At 44.3% G+C, this 27,194-nt stretch overlaps 1 protein-coding gene across 3 annotated transcripts in view; it reads right to left on the reverse strand.

The window, feature by feature from the left end:
• Positions 1-27,194, reverse strand: part of unc5db (unc-5 netrin receptor Db) — a 115,298-nt gene that overhangs the window by 74,853 nt on the left and 13,251 nt on the right. The window contains exon 2 of one of the 3 annotated variants that reach the window (XM_081713295.1): positions 862-1,854. The exons of the other annotated variants lie outside the window; for them this stretch is intronic. The gene's annotated coding sequence lies outside the window, so the exon portion shown is untranslated. The remainder of the gene's footprint in view (positions 1-861; positions 1,855-27,194) is intronic. 3 annotated transcript variants of the gene reach the window in all.

The raw sequence follows: 27,194 nt of genomic DNA on the forward strand, positions 1-27,194 counted from the left end.
ATGACAGGCTGATTTTTTTTTTTTGGGGGGGGGGGGGGGGGAATAAAAGCGACTGTCAAAATAAAACCTGAAAGTGCCATCTGTGAACTGTGATGTGATGGCATAATCATAACATGCTGTTGGCCTGGGGCATTGCAGGCCCATTCTGACTGGCGTTTAACAGCAGCCAGACGGAGGTGTGTGTAAATTTAGCTGCAACTCGTGCCCCAGCTCTCATTACAGCTACGGAAGCAGAGTGCCAGGTGGCATGGGCAGAGAGACAGACTCTTCACCTCGGGGCAGGGAGGCAGACCAGCTTCCACTGAGGGACAGCTCAAGTTAGGAAAGTCAGTGGGCGTGGCTTCATTGAAAGGTGTCCAATCAAACTTCAGGCCTTACAGGTGTCCTGGATCCCTAATTTGAATAACATGGTGGAAATAAATATTAGTAATTCAAATAACATTTGTATATTTAAGTTATTAATATATTAAAGTTACCAGATGAGCCAGATTGCTATGATAAAGCACACAAAGTATGGGGTTGAGCTGACCAAATTAAGTTGACCCAATTTTATTTTTTTATTTGTATACTTATTTAGAGCACAGGTGTCTGATGGCCTGGAATAAAGTTAAGTGGTTCATCTGTACTTTGACAGCTAAACTGGCTTATTTTGTTTGTACCTGAACACAAAAGTGAACTGTGTTCATATCCTGCAAATGTTTGCACCTCCTTCAATGACACACCTATATATAGGTGTTTTTTTTGTTTGTTTGTTTTTTTGTTACTGGGTTTTTTAGCAAGACAGATTCACAAAATTGAAACAGGAAATAAAATGCGAAGATGCAGAAATAAAATTGAAAGGTAATACAAAACTAAAATCACCTGCATGCGATCAATCAGCACTTGAGGTAAACAAGAATTCCACGGGCTTCAGTTGTCTTGGGTTTTCTCATTATAGAGGACTTGGTTTGGGTCGGAAGGACCCACAAAAGCATCTCATTGTCTCGGCGGGGGGGTTGGGGTCTGTCTGCTTCCCAAGTCACATCATGTCCCAGGTCTGGAATCGCTTTCCCGCATTCTCGTTCAAAAAACATGCACATACGATCATCCTGTCTCTCCCTCCCTCTCACCCACTCTCTATCCTTCTCTTTTTATCTTTCTCTCATATGGGGGGGTCGGTTAATTACAGGGCAGGAGAGTTTTTTCCACGCTTACAACTTTCATGGCAAAACAGAAGAAAATAGACACAATCAAACCGGTCAGCATCGAGTCAGATGAATAAAACAGGGGTGGCATTATCTCTCCTACCTGGTCTGCCCACCCCTCCCACCACAGAAGGCTCAGCAGCTGAGAAACTGCTGACTTCCTCACTTCTGCACTGTAGAATCAGGAGGATAAAGTTGGGTTTTCTCTTCTTGATCTCTGGTTTTTCCCTCTGTGCTTTGAACACTATCACGCATCACACTTTGTTTTAGCAAATGGCAATTGGTAAATTTGCTATAATTTATCTCTCAACTAATGAATGAAACCTTGACAAATGGGTCGAAGGGCAAAGCTTTTCTTCTGTTTATGTACAACAACAGTATCATAAAATAGTGTCTAAACCTCTGATAGTTTATCCTTTTGTCCCATGTAGCTCAGATTATTGGACACTGTGAGTATGTAAGTATGTATGACTTAAGTAATTTTTACTTAAAAAATTACAACTATGTTGATAGCAAATATTAGTCACTAATTAGTGCTGAGTAAATAAAGTTGTCACTAATTAGTATTGTGCAACTGGTGCACACTGGGATTCTTTGTTAGCTGTATTACTATCATCAGAATGCACCAGTGCAACAGAAGCCATAAGTACTATAAAGAGAGAACCTCTCCCTACACACACACACACACAAACACAAACACACACACACACACACACACACACACACACACACACACACACAAATACATGAATCTACCAGTGAATTTTACTGTTTACAGCCCTTTGTTAGCGAATGGACAACAGCCATCTTACACTTCCTTTCTTTCCTGAGAGAGCTCTGAAAATGCAGAGAGCAACCTCTCATTTGCTGCTTAGTTTCTTTATCTTTCCAAATGGATGCATACACGTGTACACACCCACATGTGCGCGCGCGTGCACACACACACACACACACACACACACACCACTGCTCTTGACAACACACCACACACTCTAACACCCACATGCACACGTACACACCAGGCTTCAGTAGGACCGGAGGCCAAACCCAAAGGCGTGGGGGGGGCTTCTCATCCTTTCAGACTTTGCTGGGTTGGAAAGGTGGGATTTGTGCTGTATCACTCTTGCGCTCAACTACTTTGAGCATAGACATTCCTTGCTCATCCCCAGTTATGAGGACCCATGCTCTGCACAGACCGTGTGCAATACCGTAACAACGCCCACTCCTACTGGCAGAACAGTGATCTCTGCAGCATCAGGGCACCTCTGCAGATAACCGCCTCCTGTGCACTGTCACAATAAATGCCATTTATGATGTGCAACACCTTTTGATTGTCCTTATATTAGACCTATCCATAATAATAACAATAATAGCAATTTCTCCTTAATAGAATATCCTTCCACATCCCTCACACTGGCAATAAGCTCACAATAGCCACGGCTGCATTTTGAATCATCGATTTGGAGACCCATTTAGCTGCCGTTTTCGCTGAGAACAGATTCTTGGTAATCGGATGTGTCTTCAGTGTGCTGTTTGGAAGCTGTGCCGGATAAAGGGAATTCCTCAGTGTCCTTAACAAGCCTCTGACCCCATCACTGCCCCCTAAAATTAGGGGGTGATATGGGCGAGCGAGGAATTCTGATGGCCTTTGGGGTTCTGCCAGCTCTGGCCACTGCCTTTCACACGGCCACTTGCAAATTACACACCTGTGAATCACGCCCAGAACTTTGGCCAGTAATTGATCAAACTTTGTGTTGACATTTGGTATAAATTTATAGGAGTGGGGGGTTACTCTGAGTGGATCTGCAAAAACATTCCAGATCTCCCTCCTGCTGATGATTACTCCCAGATATGAATTATGTTTTATGTTAGCTGTAATTTTACTTTATAGATTTTGAGTTGATTTTAGTTGGAGCGTACGCCATGACGTCCACCTTGAGAATGCTGGCGTGTGGGGGTGACGTGGTGGTGTGTGAGAGTGTGCCAAAATAGCTCTTCGTGAGCCAAATGAAGTATTAGAGGGAGAGTAGCCTGAAACCGCAGGGCGCTGACTCCCCTCAACCAGGTAACTCTTGACATACGTTATTCTGGAGGTCGACAGACACGATTTCGGCTTAATTTCACACAGCGCCAAGTGGAAGGAAAAGCCTCACAAAGTCTTTTTAAAACCTGGCCAACATCTCCCACGCATTCTCTTGCTCTTGCTCTCACTCAGCCAAGAGATTCCTAGGAAATGGAGTGCGTTATTAGGCATAATGAATGTCAATGCATCTCCATCGCCCCACACATCAGGCGCCAATTACAAAGACAGGCCAGGTTTCTTCTCTCACTCTCTCTCTTTCCGCTCTGTGTCACTCAGTGTCTCCCTCTCCCCATCTCTCTCGCCATGGCTGGCACAGGGAGACAGCTGGGGGGCGCAAGGGGTAAGTTTAGTGTGCCCTAGACCTCGCTCAGTCGGCTGCGGTAAACCCCTTCCTCCCCCGCGCCTCCAGCTATAATGGATGAGCCACCGGACGCCTCCATTCTGAGCAGGCGAAGGCGTGCTCTCCCACTGTAATTACGCTCTTCAAGTAGTTTTCCACGCCACCTCCATTTAGCCTAGTTTACAGCAACACACTTCACTCTGCATTAACTAATGAGAACTTGGTTTGGGTGGGGGTGTGTGTGTGTGTGGGGGGGGTAGTTGGAGGTTCTTGATGAAAAGATTCTCCTGATATGGTGTTTGCTTGTCACTGGAGGAGGTTTTTCATCAACCTGCTCCAATATGGTCTACCCACAGCAGAGCTGAAGCTCGACAGGGACTCAACTCCTGGCCGATAATGACTACAAAGCTTACTTATGCACTCTGGCACTCCATACAAATCCCTCCATATTATTCCCCTCGACATTATGCCAGTGCACGAAGTCATGACTGGCAGGTTCCTGAGCCATCAGTCAGATAAATCTCACTAATAGGCTCGGGTGTCCCTACACTCCATTTTATACGCAGTATATAATTCCCCACATAATACCCCTCTCTCTCTTCTGCTTGAGTCATATATAGCATATCCCTTACAGCCAAAAGGGTGTTTATGAACACACCTCATAACCCTACTCTACTCAAGTGAACGTTTGCCAAACTTTGAAAGGAGGCTTTTTCTACACAGCTTAAGCTCATTCCAAGACATTTTAAATAATGATTTTCTATGAATTTTAGACTGTCTCCTTCAGACTGATAAGACAACACATGAAAAACACTTCACTCCGGTGAACTTAAAAGGACAGTGTTTTTCATGGCCAGTGAAATGAGAAAAAGACATACAAAAGAGTTTTGTGAGGTGCAGTTTTGTGAGGTGAAGACAATATACAATTATTTCAGACTGTGTAGGAACATCAGTCTCAATCGTAGAAAGCCTATAAAAATAACAAGCGAATCAATACACATAATTACTATTGGTCTTCACACTGAACATTCGCCAGCTCGAAGACCTATACAGCTGCATTATTACCATTCACCTTTCCTGTGCCCCGAGGAGTGCTCCATGCTTGTTTTTTGCCTGCCCACTCAATTCTGCTTTTTTTTAAAATTCGGGATTAGATGTTTACTCCTCTCCAAAAGAGAAGCCTGAGCCTCTGTACGAGCTCCACAGCAGTCCGGGCGATACACGATGCAGACTGGGCCACAGATGTGAGTGCGGGTGGCAGGAGGGCAAGACTCCCCCAGCCGCGTGTGCCTGGGCTTTATTGGAGAGCAAGAAGCGGCAGGGGGGATGGGGGGGAGCTGTTCCGGTGGCGCATTCGCTGCTGGGTAGGTCTTTACGAGTGTGGGAATGAAGGATCGATCATACATGATGGCCTGCCTTCTGACATGGCGCTAGCATGCTCGCGCTCTTGGAGAATCGTTTGTGGAGTAATGTCCATGCAGTGCTGCAGTTCATGGCTTTTATTGACATGTGCTAAGAGGAACGGTCCCATTATGCCATGTTATTGGGAAAACAAACAGCACAAACAAGTAAGGGCAGTGGTTTTACTCACCGTAATGTTGCCACGCCAACATTAAAGGCAAAAGGGGCAACAAGAGGAGGAAAGAAAAAGACATCCATCTCATTGGTCCTGCTGAGACGGGGCAAAAGGCAAAGGACAGAGTTCCCCTAGACGTCTTATATTTCGGCTCCAGCCTCATTGTGGATATAATGAGGAAAGTGCGCTACACTAAGGCAGTTGATTAATTTAACGCTTCTTCTCTAGTGTGGAGAGGTGCTTGCGTCAGAGTGCACCGTGCTCTCGCCAGCTAAGCGCTGTTGTGGTGTTGCATCAGACTGCTGGCCCTTTTCGAAGCCTCAGCACCAGCCCTGACTGCGTGATGAGGGCTTGTGTCTCTCACCTCGCTGAGGTCGATAATGAGCACCGACTCATCCCCCCCCCCTGCAAATAACTGCGGACTCCAGGCCAGTGTAAGAGCCTAGAGGACACCCACTAATCACTGGACCCCCCCCGCCACACACACATACTCTTGTGCTGTCGAGTCCCAATTAAGAGGTTCCACCTGCTCTTCGAGGGTGCAGCCGCCCATCTGTTGGCAACACCCATGGGGCACGGCGGGAGGCCCTCCGGCCGCAAAACATCCCACCGACTTTCGCATGCTCACTCATTCTTACCCACAGTACTTAGCCTCCACCTGGTTGACAGACACATTGACAAGTCTCACACACACACACACACACACACACACACGTAACATCTGTTAAGTTACCATGCATCCTTAAGGGATCGCTTTAAAAAACAGCTCTAAAAAAACAAGCTAGCATGCACAGCCAAGACAGATGAGAAGTTATCGAAAAGCACATCACAGCAAGTGTAACCAGTTTTTCCAGATGGACTGAATAGATCAAATGGAGTCTTTCAACAACTGGCAATATAATCTGGATGAATGGATCTGTAAGAATTGTTTTAAAAAATTAAGAGGAGACATCACATATAATGGTGGTGACCATTGTAAGCCAGAGGAGGATGGGGCCCCAGTTGAGTCTTGGTTCCTCTCAAGGTTTCTTCCTCATGCTCTAGGAAGTTTTTCCTTGCCACTGTCACCCTTAGCTTGCTCACTGGGGGCTTGGACTTGAACATTTGTAAAGCTGCTTTGTGACAACATCTGTTGTAAAAAGCGCTACATAAATAAATTTTGATTACATTTTGATATAAACCATGAGTTACCCAGTAAAATACACTGTTTAGACACAACTTGTCTACATTAGACAAAGGAGCAGTCAATGGGCACAGCACAAATGTGAATAAAATAGGTGTTTGCTCTCATTCTGAATGTGGGAGATAAATGTATCTGCTGTGTGCTCAGTGGGTGGTGTCCATGGTGCTCTGACAAGGTGCTCACGCCCTGCACCATGCGCCTTTCACTCTGTATGCAATCTGGGAATTCCAGGATTTCCTGTCAACCATAGCTACACCCAAGATGAGCCAGTAACCATACCAGACAAACTCAAGATTTCAGTCTCCACTTATCTGGCAGGATTAAGTTTGGTCCTGTCTCAATTCAGGCCCCATCCACTTTCATCTCCTCGGATATTAGATTAAGATTTAACAACACACAAGTGGGACTTTAATACTGGAGGGACTTTCTGTGGCGGGCTAAGTCACGAGGCCAAACCTTATATGTGAAGCCTCGCACAGCAAAGCCACCTCTTGCAGAATGAAAACACACTGTCTCCCTTCACAAGTCTGAGGCACAAAGATTACTGTTCAGCCTCCCAGTAAGAATCCTGCCCAACACTCCTGGAGCGGATGGGACGATCTTAATGCTGCCATGCTTTAAAGGGTTGGGGGTGATTCAGAGTGGGGCTTTGGCCGTGGTACTGTAGGCAGGAGCTCTGATCCCAGAGGTTTTGCTGGACAATCCAGCATCCTGGCACTTTGATGTATTAGCTGCCGTTCCCTCCTCACCCTCCCTCTCAGCGCTGAGGCGCAGGTGTGCGGATCAGTGCCGGCTGATCTATCAGTCAGATGGGTAAAAAATAGCCCTTTAGTGGTGACTTGGCTGCATGGTTCACTCAACCGGGCTCTGGTGGGTGGCTGATTGTACTTGAGCACAGAACGAGGCTAATTAAGATACTGGCGTATATGAGGTGAACAGATGAAGCATAGCACTTAAGATCATGCACTGTGCAGTGACACATCATTGTGCTATAGCAAAGCTGTACAAACTCTGTATTACCAGTTGCACGGGGTTACTTCCTGTGGACAAAATCCTCTTAAAAAAACAAACAAACAAAAAAAGACAAAGCTAAAGTGATGACCTGCAGCCTTGGTATATGCCCTCTGATTGCCTTTAGGGCACATGGGCAAGAGTCATCCACTGCACCGTGACATACCCAATCCTTTCGGGCAGGATCTTCTTCCTCCCATTCAATGCCTATCAGACATTTCCTGGACCATTGGCCTGTGTAAAAAATTAATGCATCTAGGTTTTTCCCCTAGCCTTTGTGCAGGGGGTGGAGTTTGATATGGTGGGTGGCACCATTGTAGCATGTGTGCTCTCTTGTCTGGTGCACATGGGAAGTGTGGAGGGGCGGGGGGCTCTGAGCTAGTGTGGCACAGTTGAGTGTGCTCACCTTCTGGTTCCTGGCCTGCACATCACCCTGGCTTGTGGAAAACTGCAGCTCCAGACAGTAATGTCTGGGCACCCACTGCTGGAAGGCTGCATCCACAGCATAAGGTGGCAGCCCTTAGTGTTTTGTTTTTGTGGCCTTGCTCTTTTCACTTGACTTGCCCTGTATCTTTATCGCATGTAACTTTATTGTAGGTTGAAAATGAGGCACTAAAACAGGATTCGTGTTTCTTTAGGTAACAGCTTCTGTTGCTCCCCCAGCGACTGCACTGAAACATCCCATGCTATTATTAGACCCATTCAGGTCTGGTATCAGCTACCCTGCAGGGAGGCAAGCGAGAAGAAGAAGGTGAGGGGGGATGGAGGTAGGGTGAAGGTATGGAGTGGGAGGGACAGAGGGAGAAATTGGCTTCCCTGTGGGGAAGGTTGGGGAGGAGGTGTGGGGAGGTCACTGCTGGCCGCTCGGCATTAAGGAGCCCTGCAGATGGCGAGGTGCGTGGTTATTACATTCAGGTGCTCTTCTCAACCTGCACCCACAGGTCCATGGAGATCATAGCAAGGCCAAAGAATTAAGCATGTCTTGGGGAGGGGTGTTGCTTTCACAGCTGGCCGAGTTTAGATATTTCCAACACTGCTGCTGAAAATAAAAAAAACAGAGAGTGCTACTCAAAGGGAATCAAACAGACTTAGAAGGTACTCTATGGAAAGGGGAACAAAAGAAATTCAAAACCCTTCATAAAATGAAAAAGCCTGCTGCTGAAAACTTCAGGGTCTGAGGACATATGCCTGGACATCTGAGGACACACACCCCCCTTTTTCCCAAACCCTCAGGAATGCCACCCCCACCTCCCCAAAGTCATACTGCTGTGTTGCAGCCTCACTCTGGAGTGCAGGAGCATGGTAAACCACACTGCTTTACAACTGGTGCAGTTCTGGGGAGGCTGCAGTGCCAAACAACCACTGCACTGTGCTTGAGGGAAAACAGGCACACATCACTGAACAAAGTGGTCGTTTAGGAGACACGGGGACATGTGACTTTGGTGCTGTCTGGGCCAAAAAGAGGCAGGCGCCGGTACAGCTGCACATCTCACGTAGTGCTCATCTGGATGACGGCGCTAAGCGAGCGACATGGCAGCTCCATACGCCTGCCTGACTGGCAGCGGGGCAGGAGCAATAACCCATGCACAGCATTTAATTCACTGCAAAGGGGGCTGAGATACAGAGTGAGAAAGCGGAAGAGACTGAGAGACGGAAAGAAACAGAGAAACAGTGAGAGACAGAATCTCAAAACATACTGTGATATCAGAGTACCAAGCATGGCCATTTAATTGGTGGTTCCAAGTTGTTCTGGCCCCTGTTGCCAGAAACTGGAACTGCTGCTTTCTGCACACACATCACACCGACAGAGGGATGGATGCATGGATGGATGGATGGATGGATGGATGGATGGATGGATGAAAGGATGGATGTGGCAGAGACTGACTATGTGAGCAAATGTTCATGTGCTAATGTAAGATTCGTACGTCTTCTCCACACAGAGCAAAATCCGTCTCTGTGTAAAACAGAATCTGTCAGTCAGTCAGCCGTTACCCTGGTAAAATCTGTGTCTTTGTGTTGTTCATAGGTTAGTCACTTCGCATCTGGTTCCAGAAATGATAAAGCACCAACGTCATCATTGGCGGAGACATCACTGTAATCATTGTGTATTTTTACAAAGGCATGCACTGTGTCATGAAGAGCTTATTCCTTTTTATGAGCGATTTAGGTTGTAATGAGAATGGTATAAAAGTTGAAAAGCAGGCCAGACATCAGTCAGCTGGGAGCCGGGGGCAGATTTAGGTGCAGATTTATCGAGTGAACTCCGGATATTGGTGTGTTTGTACCTCTTTATTGGGTGCCATGTTTCTCTATTGAGTTCTACCATTCAATTCCCCACACTCTCCTCACATCCTGGACCTCTCCAAGCTAAAATATGTCAAACCTAATGCATTTTTCATTCTCTTACTCTATATCTCTTCCTTCTTGTCTCTCCTTTATTCTCTCTCTCTTTCTCTCTCTCTCTCTCTCCCCCCCCCCCCCCCCCCCCAAGGCTCCAACTCAGAAAACAAACAGCCTCATTCCTAACAGAGAGATGCTATTCAGACAGCTATGGCTCGATATATGAACACCTTTTTATATTGGGGCTGAATTATAGTCAGAAAAAGTGCCACTCCGGCTTGCTGGTGCCCCCAGCTGGTTGTGATGAGCATGCCAGTCCCAGGGCTATTCTTTTGGCCACTTCTTAATGCCCAGCAGGCAATTAATGCAGTTTTTCTCCCGTGACCAAGAAGACACCATGCACATAAATCTGAGTTGTTTAATTGACGTATTTAAACTAGCTGGATGCAGTCTCTCCTAGGGGTCCTTGTGGAGTCTAGCCTAAGGTGCCCTCTGGCCTGGAATGATGCGCCTCCTGCTAAAAGTGTAGCTCCATTCTCCGCTGTAAAGGGAGGAGTCCTAGTGACATTCATTGGCGTTGTGCCATTGCAGAAACATCATCTAATAGCTGGGCAGAAATGCTTGCTTCCTGATCACCGTGGCAGCGCAGATCGGGTTCCCGGCTCCATTAGCTATTCATTGCTTCCAATGTCCGGGCAGCTGGGCAATCAGGGAGAATATGTCACGGATCAGTAACGACCCCGTGCTGAGCCTACAACGATGGCCTGGACGCGGCCGGCTGCACAGAACGACATATCTAAGGCTTCCATCACGTGACTTAGAGCCACAGTGATGTGCCAGGCGCAGTTTAATTCACCCAGTCCCTTACAATATACAGGGGGCCACTTCATATATAGGGCGTCACATTTTGCTGGAAGCCTTTTGCTGATGCGGAGAGGTGGTGATGCAGGAAGCTCATGGGCAAGGAACTGATCATGAATGGTGACCAGTGTCATTACACTTGCCACTCGGCTAAGATTAGAGCATTTTGGGGGCAATGTGAAAATTCAAGGGGTGATCAAATACATGATGCTAACTTCCCACAGGCCAAACAGGGAGATAGGACATTGGCTGAGCTGTTAACATGAGCAACAGATGCACTTTGACAAAATACATCCAGGCTTACGTTCCTGGGAAGTGTTTGAGAAACCGGCTCTAGTTTCAAAAGCTAAGTCAGAGAGCTGTTGGCTTTCTGAACATCCAAGCACCAGTCTGTTGGTTTCATCTGTCTGCCTACTTGTTAAAAAGAAGCAGGGAGTGCAAACCACCTTGACATGCAGCCTCTTTTGTGATCAGTCCTCTGTGTGTGGCTGGTATTCAAAACTGCACCTCTGTTGTAGCTTGAAGAACCCAGAATATGGTCCATAGCAGAGCGCATCCAGTCCCGCTGCAGTGCGAAAATCCAAGACAGAAAGTCCCCAGCCCACCCAGCAGCTCCCACCCAGTCCCTCCACCCCCCAGCAATAAAAATTCATTAGGTTTGTCAGGTTTGATCCATCTCTCTGCACATCCTCGCCCAGAGAACTGTGAATTGCAAAAATACATGAAACTTCAACTAAGTTAATACATTTCCATATGTTTTTTTTTCTTCTTTTCCACAGTCCCCTGGTGTCTGAAACACTTCCTTTCTTTCTCCGTGCCCAGTAGTTAATGCAGTGGGTAATACGCTGCTCCTCCATTCGCCACTGTGCCCTGCTGCGGAGGAGGTAGAGGAGGACGACTGCAGGCCATGTGTAGCATCCAGCTATTACCATGAGACGCCCAACACTAGATGCTCAGGACTACACAGCTGAGCTACAATTTACCATTGGCTTCCAGCTCAATGCGGAGTTTAATACCAAATGCCAAAATGGTGGATAACCTAGAACTCATTAAAAAACTCTCATGATATTGAAAAAAAACAAAGACAATCATTTATGAAAATTAATAATATACAGCCACAAATGAGAAGACAGGGGCAATGCTAACATGGACAGGTGATATACGTGATCAGAAAGTGTAATTGGCTCTAACTGCCTGCATAGTTTCTCTAAAGCCATTTGACTGAAGAAATGAAAGATGGACAAAAGTTGGACATATTCACTATGTATGAACAACGTAAACTATGATTACTTATGATTGCAGTTCTTGGTCATGTAACAAACTGGGACAAAACATGCCAAACTATGGGCAAAGATCTTGGCAAAGGTGTGAATATGTCTCAGCATGTCCATTATACATTATACTCTTACGTTTATACACTATTCTTGACTACCTTGGGTTTTGTACAATGGCATCGTACCCTGGCATCTGCCTACAGTGTATCAACATTCTCATCTGGACTCCCTCTGCTTTTAGCAAATGTAAACCTACTAAACCTAAACCTGAATTCATCTAAACCTACTAAACCTAAACCTGAATAAAGCTAAACCTGAATAAACTAAACCTAGTAAACCTTAACCTGAATAAACTAAACCTGAATAAACATAAACCTAGTATACCTAAATCTGAATAAAACTAAATCGAAAAAAACATTATTCGGAATAAACCTAAACATACTAAAGCTAAACCTGAATGAACCTAAACTTTATAAACCTAAACCTACTAAACTTAAACATAATAAACTTAAACCTGAATAAACCTAAACCTAATGAATCTAAATCTGAATAAACCTAAATGTGAACAAACAGTAAACCTAAACATAATAACACTATCCTATTTGTACTTTTGAGATGCAGACGGTAACAGTGCCTGGTGGTGACTAGCGAAACCTTGTGACACATGAAACCTAACAGAACATATGATAACATATGAAATGAATCTCTGTCTAAAAGCCCAAGGAGTGCCTTTCACTTTCCCCAGACAGGTCATCTTCTGTCATATGCATCCTGCATGACACACCACATCCAGGTAATCCCAGCAGCAACTGTCTACCACAGGGATACACTGGTAGGTTATTCTAGATACATTTCTTTAATTTCCAAGATAATTTTTGTTTCCTCTCTTTTTACATAGTCAGTGCCACAACCATGCCATACGCAATATGCTTCAGCGCATAGCACAACTTCACACAATAGTAGCTATATGTCACTGGAGTCACTGAAAAGAGTCAGAGCCAACAGTGATCCATTGAAACCTTCATAATACCTTGAAAACTACCCTCCTCCCTCCTACTGCCCTCACCACTAATGCCCTCCCTGTGTGTGTGCTGAGGTCACATGGTTTGGCAGTGACCTAAACCTTTTCAATAATGCAACTAAGTCAGATAGGATGTCCTTCTGTAGCTCCAGTGTTTACTCCTTTGGAAATGTGATGACTACATTGAATAAAAAAATAAACATATTTAAAAAAATAATAATAATTTAAAAGTTCCTTATGAAATAAAATGTGTCTAAGTGTAAATTTAAACTTTTATGCAAAAGGTATGCAAGAGGTAACCTCAAATCATCACATTCCAAATCAACAGCTACATATCTTAACAGCTATCAACTACAAAAGAGATTCTATAGAGTTTAAGTCAATCATTTTACAGTAAAGCTGATAAAAGTACAATCTTATTATAATTACAACAAATACTTCAATAATAAAGCAAACTTATAGCTGTTGCTGTCTGTAATCACACAACTGACACTTTTTCCACTAATCACTGCACAGGGCTCTCTGTTACTGTTGCTAGAATGACTCTGTTGATAATTATATATACAGAGTACAGAATGATATTACTTGATTTAAAAATTTGCTCGGATGAGAGCCAGAGGCAATACCTTAAACTCATAATGACTATGATTTTTGGAAAAGAGCCATTTTTCTAAAAATGCATGACCTTTTTTGAAGGTTGCCCCGTAGGTGTTTCTGTAACAAAAACGTGTTACATATGGAAAAGATAAAGAAATTACATTTTCACAAGATGAAAAAACATATGATGTAGGCAAACCTTTTTCTCCATTAGCCATCAAATGATTACACAGTCTGAAATTTCAAAGTTTGGGTTGTTCCTCAACTTTGGAGCATCACTAATCTGAGGTACAATTTATTGAGCTAATGTATAATTTCATACCAATTAGGCATAAAGCAGAGATGTGATGCAAAAGGCTTAATTTTAGAGCAGAGCTGTAAGAGCTATTGGACTGGAGTCATTATCTCTTATGGTGAATCGAGTGTCAAGAAATTCAAAAACAATCGATAGTGCAATCTTATGTACTTACCATATTCACTCTGTTCATCAGTGGACCTGGAATTTACTTATGACTTTAATTAGAGGTAAAGAAAAGGCATACTAGCTCTTGGTCTGAGTTGCCTGATTACCAGTTGTCTGATTACGAGTCTGAATGGCTTTTAAGGATCTTTTGAAGACCATCTATATCGTTCCAGCTCCAGTCGTGCTTCTTTAGAAGTTTTATCTCTATGATTGGTGGTGAAGTGAATGAAAGCGTGAACAAGGCCTAATGAAGCTTGGGGGGGGGGGGGGGGGACGGAACTGCATTGTCCTGAAGACTGAAGTCTGTTTAATAGGGGAAGAAAGAAATCCAGTGTGGTGCTTTCACTTTTGATGGTGTGCTCAGCACAAGGCCAGCTTTACAAAGCGCAAGCGCTCGGTTTCGGCCATGAAAACACAACTGCAAAAAAGAACAACCTTACAGGCCATCGCCGCCTTGCCGAGAGCAGCAAAACAAGGCGATTATGAGCCGGGAAGGGCTTCGGGCCATGCTAAATCTACTTGTTCTGAGTGGGGAGTGGTGGTGTTTTAGCCACAGGGGTGCGGCACTGCAAGCTCTCATAGGAGTATGATGAAAATACATAAATAAAACACAATCGGCATGGTACTAGCTGCCAGTAATCTCTACCCAGACTTATGAGATGCCCCAAAAAACAGGCAGAAATGAGGCACCTCCATTAAAACCGAATCGAAGGGGAGAGGCAGTGGGGTATAAAAATCCTCATGTGCTTGGCCCCACTGATTACATCATAATTGTATGTCTGTGGTCTCAATGAATTATTTAATGCATGATGGGTTCAATTATTTTGTCCAGACACTTGTCTGGAATAGCTCAATTGGAAATTACATACCACTTTGCAACGCGCTTTGAATCATTGAGAGACAGCTTTTTTTTTTTCCTTATATGTGCATAAATAAGAAATCTTTTTTGATGAAATAAGTGTGATATTTGAAGTAAACTAAAGAACTCGACTGAAACCTACAGTTAGCCTAAAATCAAACCCAAGCTCAACTATGCCATAAGAGCATGGCTCCTAATCAATGATCTGTATTTCTTATAGATACAATACTGTTATTGCTGGTTTATAGTCCAAAAAGAGGAAACATTGTCATATTAACGATGCACTCTACTGTCAGAGCACAGATACTCTACAGCCTGTGTATGAAAGTCAAATTGAACATAATAAATCAAAATGGTGGGTGAACTGGAAGAGGTCTATGCAAATGTGTCTCCTGCATCTAACGTTGTCACACTGAATGCTTCTGATTAGGCTTCCTTGTCCAGGGTTGTGTTCACGTCTCTTTCTGTGCATGTGCTTCTATGCAGGGGACATCATCTGCAAATATCTGCATTAGTACACCATCGTTTTCCAAAGAACGGGTAGAGAAAAGCAGAGGGAGTGATGAGCACCTAAACAAAGGAGACAGACAGGTGAAAATGTTCCACCAAAGCCCCCTGAAATGCTGCTTTCTGAAGCTGTCATCACAAGCGTGTAAGTACAGGCTTTACATTTGCATTTCTTAAAAGAGAGAGAGTGCGCGCGCGCGAGAGAGAGGAGAGAGAGAGAGAGCACTCAGAAAGTGGCCTTAAATTTTGAAGATGACTGACTTCTTATCTTAAGCCACTGCCTTTCTCGCTTTTACCATCACTTTTGCCATTAGACACGAGGAATAATCACTAACAACATGAGCAAGAAGGATGTTGCTTCCTGTGTATTAGGTATTTTCACATGCTGAATACAAATATGTTTTCAAAATCTCTCCATCACCCAGCAGCTTTTTTGTTCCAGTATACTAGTATGTTATGATGAATATTATGAAAAAGTGCAACACAGTCTATAGTGGACTACATATCCCATAAACCTCCAAAGCGTTCCCAGTCACCTGAGTTCTAGCCTCGCCCATGTCTTGTTCTCCTTAATGTTTTCCTCTACATAAGCACTCTTGTGTCTGTATGTCGTTATATTTCTGAGCCAGGGTTTACTATTGTCATTGCTGGATTATTGGATTACCTGCCAGTCTTTGGATTACCCTTTTGCCTGTTCCCTTTGGATCTGTTTGCTCTGTGCCTCTATTGGATTGACCACTGCCTGGATTGGACTACTCCTTGGATTGCCTCTATTAAACGGTATACATTTTTACTGCATTCGACTCTGTCTCTCTTTGCAAAACATTTCCAAGATATGTTTGTACATATTTAAATTGTAATAACAGACTTACTTATGAATAAGTAATATATACTTAATGTAAAATGTAACTGTTTTGTCACTTAAGAACCACTCGATGAAATTCTATAAACAGATTCAAACTCAGCATAAAATGTACTCTAAGGTCTACCTACTTTAGTTTGTGAAACAAAAAAGTTCAAATTTTGCCCAGTGTAACACCACATCTCCAAAAAAGTGTAGGGTCAGATCAAATGAGATAACGAGCCCCGAGCTGAATCTCGCATGTGAATGATGAGGTAATAACTTTACTGAGATGGCGGTGCTAAATGCAACACAACAGTCAATTCAGCCTGCTGCTAATGCTATTAGATTCTTAATGGGCTTCCAGCATGCTTTGCTTTTAATGAATCTATCAAGTAAACCGATGGACTGTAACTAATTATCATATGCCAATAAATAAATGAAAGTGTAAAAGGCTCCTTGTCTTATCATCCTTCACTCTGAACTCCCCCGTCTCTCCATCTCTGTCTCGCTTTCTCTCCCTCTCTATCTAGCTATCTCTCTCTGAGAAACACACAGCATTTTCGAGAAACTGATTAATGGGCGTAATTATGAGCGGAGGACAATAACAGACACAGATCAGCCTAGCAAGCCTAATGCTGATTTAATGTGATGTCTCTGATGTGGCGCGTGCATCTTGCTCAGCGTGAGAGCCAGGTGCTGATGTTCTGACAGCTATTCAGACAGATCACCACCCAGGACTGGCTTTAGGTTACATGTCCGCAAGGGGAAGAAAAAAACCTTACTCATCTTCCTCAGGCAGACTGAAAAACACAATATGTGAAACTTGAGGGCCACTTGTATCCTAGTCGCCTACTCTGGTACGCAAACCAGCAGCGGAAACAACAGCAGTTTATACCAAGCTTGTTATTCTTAACACTTATGAAAGGAAAAAAAAAGAAAAAGAGAAAAAAAAACAGTCTTGATATGCCAGCACTGGTATTTTTACTTCTTTCATCCCACTGACTCGAAACAGCATTACCATTAAAGACCTGTAATTTTCTCCTAGTCACATAATCCGCCCACCTCTGCAGGAATGAATGGCTTTCAAATGTGCAAAGAGCAGAGGCAGGGCCAGGCCCAGAGGGGCTCAGAAATGGAGCGCCTGGGGGCCATTATGGAAGAGTAAACGCCACCCGGCCTGGGACTGCCACGTGTGTGTGTGTGTGTGTGTGTGCGCGCATCACCACGACCCTGATTCCGAAGGTTATAGTGGCAGAAATTGAAAAGCTCATTTCGGAGGGAGGGCATCCATCGTAACCACTGTGGCAGCAAACACGTCCCAGCAGCAGCGTGGAGGTCCCCCCAGCAGCGCCCAGCGTGGGAAGCCCGGCTCTGAAAGAGCCCAGCGATCGGCTCACTGGCTCAGAGGTCTTCGGACAAGCTATGACTATGACTGGCAGTGCCAGTGCAGTGAAGGCCAGTTCTCTACCACACAGCATGTCATGCAACACTGATTTCAGTCCCAGTCTCACACTTTCTCATTCACTGGCCTGCTGTTTCCTATATCTCTCTCCATCTCCCTGTTTCTCTCTTGCTCTCTCTCTCTGCAGCCCTTTCAATTCTCCCTTTTCCATTTGTATGCATGTTGTCCACATAAGTGGCTTCCAAATGGGCATAAACACAGATCCATATTTGACGTGGGCTAATTTCCTTGTTCATTAAATGGGTGATAATTAGCTCTGGCTAATCAGTTTTGGAGGTAGGGCAGGGGTAGCAGGCAGCCCTCTTATTAGCCAATTTGTTTGGGACCATTAGTGGGTGTTGTGTGGACTGCTGGGATTTTCCAGCAGGGTGCTCTCCACATCTCAGCGGCAGCAGGCTTGGTGAAACCTTGGAGGCATCCTGCTGGCATGTGAACACCAGTCGGAACTTTGCGTAGGACCTGATGGGACTCGCCTAGAAATGCCTTTGGAGAAGTGGAGTGATGTGGAGTGTAACCTCGATTTACAGGAACAGGTGCACACAATATGGATGCTATATGTCTCCTGGAAACAAGGAGTTTCCTTATGTTAAGCTAACAGGTAGTGTGTTTCCTATTAAGGAACCAGATTTGTGATGACTATTACTATGAGTCTTGCTTTTGTGATTGATTGCACACACCATGCTCAGCCAATTGGTTTAGTTTCACTCAGTTTCCTAGTAAAACTACCATGTCTAGATGACCCTTTGGAATTAATGTTGTCTGAATTCATTCCTAATACTTGTACTGAAATGTAAAGGGTTCCTTGCATTCTGGCCTGTTTGGATAACAGCATCACATTTCTCCCCATCACTTCATGTGTCTTGGTAAAAAAATTAAAAAAAAAAAACAGGAAAAATATTAACAAATAAAAGAGGAATAATTAAATAAAAATGTTAGGAAAAACTGGTTTCATGGTGGGATAAATTTTTACTCAACAACACTTTGCATGATAATATGTGGGAATGGGCAGAATACTTATAAATATGAAGTATTGGGCAAGATAATTAATCTCATGAGAAAGTATCTTGGCTTTTGCAGTATTTTGGTCAGACGAGTGCATTGGGCACGTTTTGGTTGCGGTCATACATTTAGAAAAAAAACGTCTTACTTTGAAACAGTTTAGAGCCCACATCTTCCCACGCAGTACAGATACAAGGACGAGTGAAGGGAGGAGACAAGTGTGCCTACTTAAACCGCCATTACAGAAAACAAACACAAGCAAAAGTCGGAGGAATCTGCATTTAGGGTGCATTGATTCAGGAAGGCCTTGTGGCATCTAGGGCTGCAGGCTTTCATTCAAGGAGAAGCCAACGTGATAAATATGGCCATCAGAGGCAGTGTATGAGTAGAGGAGCCTTGGAAAGTCTCACAGACACACAGCACTGGAATCTTAACCACTCCAATTATGTAGTCCTGTGACGGGGCTGCACACACACCAGGCGAAGACCGCAGTCTAATCCCACGGGAATTGAATTAGAATTCGTTCGCAAAAATGCAAGCTTCAACTCAGTAACTACAGGGGATTTACTGGGATTAACGAACTGCTCTTTCAACCTCAAACATGCTTCTCTTACCCATCAATCACCATAGGAGAAACTCTCATAGCAATTATGTTCCATACTGAGTTACAGCATGAGCTATGAATTAACAAGCAAACCTAAGCTTAAGGGAGGGTGATATGACCTAGCACACACATTATAATGTTCCTTGATTTCTGGCTATAATAGTGCTCACCATGATGAACTGTTTGTAATATGTAGGGGAGAAAGAATCAGCATGTGAGATTTACTGATGTGTTGATATGTATAGCAAGGCCTATTATCTGCTTGCAAGCTGTATACTTTCTGTGCTGTCCCATGTGGAACAATGAACACCTAAACAAATTTACAAAATACCAGTGCTAATAATAAATGATGCTCCATCTCTTCAAAGCGGAGGACTTGGAAGGGAATAGACACTGCGGACTATCCACGAAGTCACTCTCCATATATACACACACACACAGCAATGTTCCCTGCAAAACTCAAATTATGTGTTTAAAATTCGTATGATGCATGAACAGTTTCCTCCTGGTACAATCGGGACCACTGAGCTGACTGAAACAAACTAAACGCAAGACAGCAGTTGCTCCCAATGCCAGCCCACTTTACGTCCACCTCAGGGTCTAAGGCAATTTATTACAAAGTTTTCAGAGAGATGGCCGGTGGTTCAGGGATTCCACTGATGGACCATAATGAGCCATCTTTGGCGAAGACAGCAGCAGATCTCCCCCGCAGAGCATGAACCTAAGAGAAATTTGAGGGGCTACCTAGAAACCTGTGGAACTGCGGGGGGGGGAGGGAACCCATCAACCATGAAGCGACTTCAAATGCAGACATCAAAAAGCTAACCTTTTTTCTGCTGCTACAGCGCTCTCTGATCACATAAGTGATTTCCTGTCTGCCTGATGGACGGCTGTAATGGGTTTCGGGTTCACTGCCCCCCCACCAAAGCCCCCCCCGCCCAGGTGAGGCCTGTCCATTCCTCTACTTTTAGGAAGGTTCCATCCTATCGTGAGAGTGCCCCACGAGCCAGTGCCTGCAAAGGCATGCCGAACGAAATTGACTCCGGATGCACTGGAGGGAAAAATCCCAGTGCCACTGTGCGGGCGTTGATAACCTTTGGAATGGACGCATCCCTCTGCAAGAGAGAAGCCGATACAGCAACAGGGGCTGATGGGTGAGGGCAGCCTTTGATTTCTGATATTATCAAGAGTTGCATCTGTGAGCTATACTTGCACCTCTGACACACTGCAACTGCTATTCACTTCAACTTGGAGAAGTTGTGTGCATGTTTAATCATGACCTTTGTCTCCTGTGTCTTTCTTTAAAAAAACAAACATACATTTAAATATATTCTAGGAGATATTCTTTGTGAGTTCAGTGTGTTGTACATTATAATGGTGTGACATGGAATTGGAACTGAAACAATTGTGTGTTCTTTTCACAGTGACTTGCAGGTGTTAGAGAAAACAGAAACACTACTTTTAATGTAATTTCTTTGCATGTGAGGACACAAAACACATGACATTTGAAAGATGAACTGAAGAGACGAGAGATGACATCCCTCTTTCCATCTGAGCCCAAGCGGATAATTATTCTGTTCAAGTCATCAGCGTCCGGTGGGGCAGGGAGAGGTGGGGATGGAATCTGAGCCGGGTAAAGGCAGATCCATCAGGCCTTGTTCGCACAGTGCGCTGGCTCTTTGCTGAAGTGTGAGTTGGACTCCTTCTTCTCCGTTCCAGACAATTACCCCTCATCATCTGCAACGCACCAGTTCTTGCAAGACAGAGTGCAGCTTGGTTTCAATTAATTTGTCAATCCATCAGGATAAAACATCAGTCACAGACAGTAGGCACTCTCAGGGAAAGTTTCTGTCACAGCACCACCACCCTTTCCTCCTTACCCAGTCTGGTCCTTTTTGGCTGGTGGCCAGATACTTCGCGGGTGTTGAAATCGAAAGGATGCCAGGATGTCAATAATAAGTGCATTAGGTGAGATGAATAATTGATGGTGGGAAACCGCTGGTGGGGAAGGTTGTGGTCATCCGGTTACAGCAGTGGTGGAAGCAGCCATGTTAACTCAGACCTGCTTGCTCGTCAAGCCAATATGATGAGTCCTGAAGCCCCACCGTGTCCAGCAAGCAAGTACAACAACCGTAACAGCAAAACCCTTATAATGCTGACAGGATGAATCCACAAAAAGCACGCCAAGGTGCAAATGTCATTGCTGTTCACTGATGGCCAAACGATGGACCTTTATGATGCCACCTCAGTTAAGCACACCTCTTTACAGATTCTGACCATTAACTGCATGTCCCAATTCATAATGCAACCTTGTTTTGTAGGTCACATGCATATGAGCAGAAAAGGTTAGCTCACACTTAGTATGCCTGTGAGATCACACACTACTTTTGCCTTAGAAGTGTGAGTGCAAAGTCAAGCGCTTTATCAGGATAATAATAAGATCACGGATGGGTGTATAGTCAATGACCCCCCCACTCACCTACATGCTTTTACTAAGCCCGTGACACTTGAGGCTGCGAGTGACCTGGTCTCCCATAGCCATGCTAAGCACCAGATCCAGGGGTAATAGCTGCCATTTTGACTTGCTCCTGTCATCAGTCACCCAGCTGTCTGACCTTGGTAGGAGGCCTATCCCTCCCACTTTGAGACAAATCGTGTGTCCAATGGTTTGGTCCAGGAGTGCCCGGCAATGTGACACACGGCCACCTTATCACCTCCAGCTTCCTGTCAAGGAGCCAAGGCAACAGCCAATCCAGCCTCCAGACCTCAGAGCCCTCCTTTCCAGCTCTGTGTGGTTGTGTGTGTGGGGGGGGGCCAGTCAGACTTCATGGCCCAGTCAGACCTTAGCCTGAGGAGTATGGAAATAACAGTGTAAATATGTAATGTAGATAAGTAATTGGATGGTTTTTGGTGGAAATGTGCAGGGTTGAGGCACCTTGCTTTTTGAAGACCGTCACCCTGATCTGATTCAACTGTCCATGACTCACCCCTGTACATTTCAACACAAAAAAACACCCACCGGGTGTGATATCTGAAGCTCGCTCGGTTTAAAGCAACACTTGAGCTCACCAACTTTATGGAAGAAAAATAATGTTCTGGTAAAGGTCATGCTGAGAGCCCCTGCTCATAAGCATTGCAGACTATCGTCCTTTTCTATAAACAGATTAAATGAGTATGTAGAAGGGGATGTACATTGCAGCAGATAGTGACTACAGTACTGGGTAAGAACTAAATCCAATACTAAGTCTGGGTCTTGGGCCAGTGGGGCATGTCACAGAGCAGATGAGGAGAAGGGCAGAATAGTATGGACACAAGCTCGGAGACGCTTTATATTAACGTGCAGTGCAACACTGTGCCAGGCCGAGCAGGCCAGGCTGCCCACACCTCAGCCCTGAAGCAGCCAGGCACCGGACCAAATTGGGAAGAGCTGTTCCATAATCGTTAGAGAGATGTGCTTAAAGCGATAGATAGAGGCCAGGGGAAAATTCTGGAAAATCTTTATTCACTTATGTTGCACCTGACACACATCAGGTACCTTAATGTAGACATTACAGAAAGCATAGGCACGATAAACCCTTTCTTTTTAAATACAATATGTCATGTTGCTTTGAACATGCAAGTCTACAAAGAGACTAAACAGATTTGTTTGTTAGCATACTTATGACATTGCTGGAACTGTGTGGTCTGCATGACACGTGGTGATGAAAACTTGTAGTCTTAGATGCTCTTTGGGAAAATTTTACAAAACCGCTTTTTTTTTCCCTTTTGGGTGTTTTTTTCACATAACAGGTTTACTTCAGCATGGGACAAGAGAGAAATAATTTTTTGATGGTTTATTTTTACTAACACTAACAGGGCTGGAGAATAAGACAGTGTCAGCGCTTCACTGACAGCTGGAGGGCTGGAGAATAGCCTGACAACACTGTCTGCACATGCACACAGCAGATAAGGTGCTTTTCAGCAGGCCTTTCTTAAAGTGTTTGTTAAGGTGCTGCCTATCTCAAAGGAACATGGCTGCAAAATGTCCCAGGCCTGCAAGTATCGACTTCTTAGAAAGCAACATGCCATGCAGGATAAAAACTTTTTAAGGGAAAACATCGCCAAAACGCACTAGAGCTTATGCAAGTGGAAGCCATAATGTCACCACTGCTGGCTAATGATGGACATAATGTCATACACTGTCATTATTGATGGCACAGTTTCTTGGTAGTACTGCTTGGCGTGAATTCTTCGAGGTGCTTTGTCTGGTCTGGCATCCTCTGTTCCTCTTTTCTCCCCTGGTAGCAATATGTTGGTTCTACACTGCCAGTGCCAAATTAAAAGTGTAGAGATGTCTCTTAGCTAAATGCTGCTTTGATGTACCACGGGATAAGAATGAACAGAGGAAGCAGAGTCCCCCACGGAAAAAATTACCCTAAACTGGAAAATGCTAATTGAGCTCCGGGGGTTAATTCCCTTTTCTTTATCAGTTCAGCACTTTAATCAGGCTACACCACAGGAAGTGACGGACTTATCAACCCAGCCTCCGCGCTTCAAAAAACGGTTTGGAAAAAAATGTGCGTTTCACATTGGGAAACGGAGCTTGTCCTTGGGAGTAATTAAACGCTGCGCTAATCCTTCCGCTTTAAGATGCAAGTGGGAAACATACCACTGCCAAGCAGAGAAATGCTTAGAGAAACGAAGCTGTTTGCAAACTTAATGCAATGTTATCTCTTTTCAGAGGGAAATACCACAAAGCGGGGTAAGCTTTGTCCAGCCACAAAGGAACCGAGTGGTTAGTTTCTGTAAAGCTTTGGCACAAAATGCATCAGCCGCTATGGCTTGTGTTTTGTTTTGTTTTTGTTTTTTGTTTTTGTCTGAGTTACTGCACAGGACAAACAAGAATTCTTCACACTACATAGTTATTCAAAGCATGTCATCGCTCAGTGCCCGTAAAGCTAGCGTGCCACAGAATTATTCAAGTCCCTTTCTGCTGGAGCAGCAGTGTCTGAAAGGTCACACACAAATAGCTCACAGGGGTCTGAATCCAATCTAGTGACATCCCAGGTAAACGTGTCCACCAGCCAATAATGTTTACTCAGGATAAAGACGGATTTAGCTAGCCTCGGAGGTAGCCTCTAGAGTCACCCTGCAGTCTGGATCAGTAAATTATCCAAATCCTTTAGCAGCAGCTCTTAGCCCTTGCTCTGAAAAAAAGTGGCGACATGCAGTAAAAGTTGGACTCCATTTGTTGATGATGCCATGGATGTCCTAAACTTCAGTATCTGCGTGTTGTCTGGTGTAGGCAATGAATCACTGATGAAAATAATTATTTAGCAATAATGATTATACCTAAACTTTCAGGTGGGGTTTTTTCATGCTAGCCTCTTCTCAGCTGTCAAAAAGGTCTTAAACAATCACTCCACAATGCCTAAGTCCAGTCAGGGTCAAGTACAAAGACACTTTAGGGCCAGAAGAAAATGCAATCTGTTTAAAGTGTGAAAACCATTTTTCCATGTTACTGACAAGACAAACTTTTGTCCTTTAGCCAAAGATATTTTCTCACACAAATAAACACAAAAACACATGTAACTTGTGAGCTGAATTATCAAATATCAATAAATAAAAATATAAATAGGTGTGTGTGAGCAGTTATTTAAAGATGTAGGTGGTTATGCATACAGGCTAACACAAAGAGAGTGTGGGTAAAGGCATTGCAGGTCCTTACTCAACACGTTACTCTTGAAAATGGCAATAAATATTAGTGAGGAAAAGTAGCAGACCATATAATATTCAAGTCAATTGACAGATTCATGGGTTCTGGGAAAAATATTTCAGGTCTGGCACATTTTTTTTTATATACTGGAAGTGAAATCAACACATCTGAAGAGTGTTATAATATCTCTAGTCATATATATGGAAATCTAAATATTCCCTAAACACAAAGGGATATTTGGCAATTCTATACAGCCTCCCGACTGGCTTCTGGGGGGTTTTTTTCTCCACACCCAAGGCACTGGAAGGTCTGACCAGTCCCCCTGTCCTCATGTTACCCTCGATCAGTGTGTTAAAGACTAGCGAGCTGCTCTGCCCAGGCAGAGCTCGCGTTCTAGTCTCTCATCCTGAGGCTAAGCAACTGGCATGGTGCGTGGCAAAAAGGGGTCCTTTCTTCCCGCTGCCAGCGGACTGCTACGAAAGAATGGGCAGATCAAAACATGCTTTATGTGGCTTAATTTAGCCTCATTCAGTCCCATCTCAAGCCTGCCCCTCCATCCCCCCTGCTCCGTGGCGACCTGTAAGCTTCAGCCCTTCTGGAACAAAAGCCAGAGACAGTGAATGTGCGGGGAATGTGCTAGTGACAGCTAATGTGCCCAAGATGCTTTCTTTACTGCATAAATCATTTAGGGAGTGATTCTCTCTGTCAGGGCCTGTTTTATGCACTCAAGACAGGGCCAGCAGTGCTGCATGTCAGAAAGAAAGGAGCCGCGTTTGTGTTTTTCTGCTTTTCTCAGAATAAGAAAAAGACGAGATCAGGGGGACTTGCTGCATGGCTCCGTAAGGAGGTTTGGTTCCACATTCTAGCCCAGCAAGTCTTAAGGAAATATGCAAAATACAATCCATTAACCAAACATGTCAGTACTGGGGAGCTGTTGATCATTTCTAAATTAATCTCTTTGTTGTGGTAGCAAAATTGGACTCTCCCTAAAAGCAATCCACTAAAAACAATATACCACCAAATGAAATCAAATGAAACCTCTAATGGACAAACAAGCTACTTAGTTTCTTTCAACATTTCGTCCTCAGTTGCAGCTTTGGAGACACAAAGACAGTGTGGCAGGGGCCATCTAAAGGCACTAGAGCAAGTGCTCAAGGGCAGATATGACCAGGGGAACATCTCACATGGCCTGCACTGCTAGCTGACGTCAGCTCCAGTCTCCACCGAGTCGCTCATGGGGCATTCTGGGGATGACTACGAGCACATTCTGGAAACAACGTTTAGCGGAACAGTATCCACACAGAAAGTTTGCCATCTCAATCGGCTGACAGGTCCGTCGACAGCCCTCGCAACTCCTATAAACACTGTGAAAATGCTAGACTAAATTATTCTTAGAGCTACGACGCCTCCTCTAACCACTGATTCAGACCCACTTTCGCTGCTCTGTGGTAGAACATGCAGTGGGAAAAATGACAGTAACAGCCACAGAGGCAAAAGTAACCATCAAATTTTCCAGGCAAAAGGCAGCGATCATGCCATTAAAATGATTACACCTCTTTTCCCACTACCTCGAGCATACCTAGAAAGCTCGCATTTAAGCTGATCTCCGGTTTTGGAGAACTATTAGGCCAGGAAAAGGGCTGCACCAGCAATATCCGCCTTGCACATTAGTAATAGTCTAGCACGGTGATGCTTCACGTCAGGCCAGTGTGAGTTCCCGCTGCCTCCTCTGCTGATCATGGCGCTGTGCAGCACTGGAGGAGGTTTATTTGGAATTATCCACTGAAAATGAATAAATGCCCCATCTGGGCCCTGTTTCTCCTTGGGCCACAATGGTGGGGAACTTGGAGAAAACTGATGGGTGTCCATCTTTTTGGTGTGTCACAGTTGTTGTCCAGGACAACATCTGCATACACCATCCAACATGGCTGGAAAAATACACAACATTCCAGTTCGAATTAAGAATCAAAATTGCTGGCATGGGTGCTGCGGTATAGAGGGATGCACAATATATCGTTTGTTCATTGTCATCATGATATCAGCCTTGGTAAGAGATATATTGCTGTAAGTCATAATAAATTAACTTTATAACAAACCCCTAATATTTTATAAAGTGCTTTATGCATCCTGACCAGTGAGTGGGTGTTTTGATTAATTAGGCCATCCATGTATATTATTTTGGTCAAAACAATACAGGCTCTATAATCTCAATATGATATTTTTTCCCATATCCAGCAGCCCTAACAGTTAAGTCCCAGTTGGTTTTGCACAGAATGAATTAGCCCTTTCTG

The sequence above is a fragment of the Electrophorus electricus genome, chromosome 1 (assembly GCF_041902795.1).
Source record: "Electrophorus electricus isolate QZ-2024a chromosome 1, ASM4190279v1, whole genome shotgun sequence".
In the NCBI taxonomy this organism is placed as follows: domain Eukaryota; kingdom Metazoa; phylum Chordata; class Actinopteri; order Gymnotiformes; family Gymnotidae; genus Electrophorus; species Electrophorus electricus.